The sequence below is a fragment of the Corythoichthys intestinalis genome, chromosome 16, assembly GCF_030265065.1.
Source record: "Corythoichthys intestinalis isolate RoL2023-P3 chromosome 16, ASM3026506v1, whole genome shotgun sequence".
Taxonomy (NCBI): Eukaryota; Metazoa; Chordata; class Actinopteri; order Syngnathiformes; family Syngnathidae; genus Corythoichthys; species Corythoichthys intestinalis.
Window position 1 is genome coordinate 12,154,999 of NC_080410.1, and position 4,450 is coordinate 12,159,448.

The following is a 4,450-nucleotide window of genomic DNA, read 5'->3' on the forward strand; positions in this document are numbered from 1 at the left end:
GGCTGAGGCTTCTTACACGAAGGGAGGTGTGTGAGTGTGTGTTTGTGCCATTTCTGTTCCTCTCGCTTCTATATTTTTTTTTCAGTAGTCCTCAGCCCCCTCCAGGCAGTGTCAGTATGTGAGTATGTGTGTGTGTGTTAAGCAGCAGTTTCCCAGGAGACAGGTGTCTAAGTGAGGGGGCGTTCAAAAGAAGCACAGTGCACAAGCAGTTGAAAAGCTTTATATTAGATTCTGACTTTGAAAATGTCATGCCATCAATCCTCTGTTTGTCCTTCTGTTTTGTCACAGTGCAGAGAAAAATTGGAAAAGTTGGGTCTCACTGTCAGACACTCTCAGCATAGCAGTTGTCGGTCCTCCTCTTGGTTTGTTATTCAGACTGACAACAGTGAGTTGGGCAAAGGACCTCAAAAAGGATGTGCCAAACAAACTGTCAGCAAAAACATGCATCCAGTTTTTGTGTGTATCAGACAAATACAATCTTTCTGAATATGGAATGAAACACATTATTACCCACCTCTTGGTAAACCCACAGTTAATTGATTGCATTACCATTTAGAAAAAAATAAGGAGCAGCAAAAATATATATCATGTATTACGCCTTAAAGCAATTATCAGAGAATCCCAAAATCTGAAAAATAAGGTCCTAATGAAACCTTTTTGTGGGTACAGTTTAGTAATCTGTTCCCACAGATAACTAATCTGTACCCACAGTTTAGCAATCTGTACCCACAGATTACTCATCTGTACCCACAGATTACTAAACTGTACCCACAGTTTAGCAATCTGTGGGTACATTTTAGTAATCTGTACCCACAGTTTAGCAATCTGTGGGTACATTTTAGTCATCTGTACACACATTTTACTAATCTGTACCCAGAGATTAGTAAACTGTACCCACAATTTAGCAATGACCCGGAAACAGTAGTCACCAATGATTGGCGGGGACTCCAAACGCCGAGGGACCGACCGAGCAAGCACCTGCACGTTTTGCCCTCAGCGAACAAAGGGATTTTAAAAGGTAACTATTGCACGTTTTCTTTGGTAGCTGTAGTTGAATTAAGCACGCAAGGACACGACAGCAGCACACAAAATGTGCAAACACAACATGCGATATTGATTGATGACACCTGAAAGTGAAATTTTAGATGGCTACCAAAGAAAACGTGCAATAGTTACCTTTTAAAAACCCTTTGTTCACCGAGGGCAAAACGTTCAGGTGCTTGCTCGGTCGGTCCCTCGGCGTTTGGAGACCCCGCCAAACATTGGTGACTACTGTGGGTACAGTTTAGTAATCTGTGGGTACAGATGAATAAACTGTGGGTACAGATTACTAAAATGTACCCACAGTTTAGTAATCTGTGGGACCAGATTAGTAATCTGTGGGTACAGATCGCTAAACTGTGGGTACAGTTTAATAATATGTGGGTACAGTTTAGTAAACTGTGGGTACAGATTAGTAATCTGTGGGTACAGATTACTAAACTGTATCCACAGATTAGTAAATTGAGGGTACAGATCAGCTATAATTTTTTTTTTTTTTTTTTTTCAACCCTGGCACCCGGGGGGCTCTGTAAGATGTCGACTTGCATCCAATCCTTTTTTTTTCTCAAAAAGAAATGTCAAAATTCTGAATTACTCTCAAAATCATGAAATTGTAGGTGTATCAAATGTGATACATTTGGCAATAAAGGGTTAGTATTCAAAGTATTCATAGAGGTCCATAACTCGCAAGTCCAGTTACAAGAAAAAAAAAAAAAAAAAAAACTCGTGATAGAGAGTTGGTACACTTCAGAAAAACAAAAATGAATACATATATTGTAAATGCATTTTTCTCAAATTTTATGTTTGAATCAGAGCCCCCCCCCCAAAAGTCAAAACAAAAAGTATTTATTTTTTATTTTTTATGTATATTACCTGGTCAGAATTTGAGCACCCCTTCTGCATTCCATTTTACCACACCTTTGGATGTGGACTGCTCCAGCTTCTAACGAGAAGCACTCGTATAGAAGATGTTCATAACTGGGAGATAGCGAGTGCGGCTTCAACGCTTTCCCTGCGTTCCTTCTCTTCCTCGTCACCAGCTACAGGTTTTAGATCCATCTGTTCCCCGCTTTTCATGCTGGCTAGAGCTGAGAGGTACAGGTCACCAGATGAGTCGATCATTTGGGTGAGCATGAGGAACCTGTGAAGACGCTGTCCTCCTCTCTGGCTACGTGAGATGTGCAGTTTTCCCCAAGAGGCGTAATAGATCCTCAAGGCCTGGGCGCTCACCTCCATGTCTGTGGGCTTCAATCCAAAACATTACTGAATAAGTATTACCTCATGCCCATCTCGTAAAAACTCCACGGTCACGTTATTCCCAATTAATTTTTTTTTTCAATGAACATACCTTCTTAGTGTGGCGAAATCTCCCATCAGTTGAACGAGTTTGTTTGCTTAGCGCATTCCAAGCACGCGGTCGTGGCACAACTAAAGACTTTATGACAACTTGCCTTTTAGCTTTGAAGCTTTCCTGTGATGTCACTGACAATGTCTGTCAATGTCAGATCTGTCATTGGAAAAAGATACATATAAGACATGTTTTTTTTCTTTGTTTTTTTTTTACCTTTTTCCTCAAAGTATAATTTAAAAAAACTATATATGGCGGAAAACACTCAGGTGATTTTGTAGTGACCACTCCCTCTTAACAGAAATCCCCTAGGGAACTTGGGTGGGGCATGTTGTGTTCCTGGGGGGAACTATTTTTAGCCGTACGCGTTTCCGGCTGAGACACTAGAGAGTCACACGAGACACAAGCGGCCGAACACTGCGAACTATACTCGGCGGGCTACGAGACTCAACAACATCATCCGCTACACTGGTGACCCCGACTTGCCACGTTGACGTCTCAGAGACATTTTACGAACACTTAAAGCAATGGCGAACACTAGCTTTCTCCAGCTAACGATGTTCGACGAGTCTTCTGCGGCCGTGTAGTTCGCGTGCACGGTATAGCCAACGATACAATGTGCTTCTACCACGTGGTGGTCGCGCTCGGTTGCTCAACCGCGGTCAGAGCTCAGCGAGTCGTTGCTTTTCCGCTTAAAGTGGACAAATTTGGGGCGCTTAACCCTATATTGCCATGTGTATCACATTTGATACACCTAAAATTTCATGATTTTGAGACTACAGTACTTCAACACATGCATCTGCAGGTTCCATTTAAAAAAAAAAAAAGGATATAGCAAGGGTTATAGATATCTGAGCGCTTATTACACATATTTATTTTGACTTTTCTTTTTACAAATTTGAAGAAAAGGTTTCATTTGGACCTTATTTTTCCAATTTTGGGATTCTCTGATAATTGCTTCATATTTATTTATGATATTTTATTGTCATCATCATCGGTATCATTGACAATCATTGACAATTACAAAATGTGATATGATTTGCCCGAAGGAAACGAAGAAGACGACAAAGGCGGACGAGATGAAGCATATGCTTATCAGTTTCCCGTCCCCCATACAACTAAAGACGCACATTCAGGCATGGAACATACATCAAAACTGTAAAATAACACAGTCAACAATCTGGGTTTAGTAACTAAGCGTCCAGTCAAGCAGCTCGATTAATTTTAGGGCGTACAAGGTTATGACTTTGTCATGTCCCTGACATTTTTGCATCTGTTTGCTGTTGAACATTTTGTTGTGGCTATGTGTGTGACATGTTATCACAGCTGGTGTGATTAGTGACTCAAAATGCTTTTCTTATAAGTCTCTTATGATACATTGTTGAGGTGTACATGGTGGCAACAATTGGTGCACACACGGTCATATTGCTGGCATTAAAGGGTTAAGGCGGACCTTCTCTGGTGTTACCTTCTTCAAGAAGTTTGATAATCCTCTCCTTGGTCACAAGAGACATCTCTCTTGTTGGAGCCAATATTTTTGTGAATCCACTTGGTCCAGCAGCCCTCCAAGGTGTGATAATTGCACTGTATTTAACTGCTGGCTAACGAGCAGATCTAATCTGAGGCAGGGGCCCAATTAATGAAAGGAAATTGACTGGGTGTGTCTGTATTTTCTTCTCAAAATGGAGTGATTCCATATTTTGTTCTTCAGAATGGAGTGATTGTATATTTATTTCCCTGCACTTGCTCTATAAAAGTAACATTTACTGACCACCACAATGTTTTATTCATTTCTTTTAGTGTTTCTGAATGCCAAGGAGTTGCACTTTTGAACTAATTCATTAATTTTTCAAGCTTTCCAGCTGCTCACTTACGCACAATGAGTTACCACAGAAACTCTTTAACAAGTTAAATGATGATTGACGCATGCGGCCCTTTGAAGGTCGAGTCTCTGGCAAGATCAAAGCTTAACTGTCTGTCACTCCAATGACATGCTCGAAATACGATGATTTATGACAGTGCCGCAGTTTCTTTGTTTTTCCGCAAGACGGACGCACGGCA

The 4,450-nt window shown here is 40.9% G+C and overlaps 1 long non-coding RNA gene across 2 annotated transcripts; it reads right to left on the reverse strand.

Moving 5' to 3' along the window:
• Positions 1-211: 211 nt before the first annotated feature.
• On the reverse strand, positions 212-2,652 carry LOC130904544 (uncharacterized). 2 transcript variants are annotated; one of them, XR_009060865.1, is made up of 3 exons: positions 2,390-2,652; positions 1,915-2,286; positions 212-427 (listed from the first exon to the last, which is right to left on the reverse strand). It is a non-coding gene; the product is annotated as an uncharacterized LOC130904544 (long non-coding RNA). The 2 variants fall into 2 exon arrangements; XR_009060864.1 differs by having other exon boundaries at positions 212-403; positions 2,390-2,651.
• Positions 2,653-4,450: the final 1,798 nt, after the last annotated feature.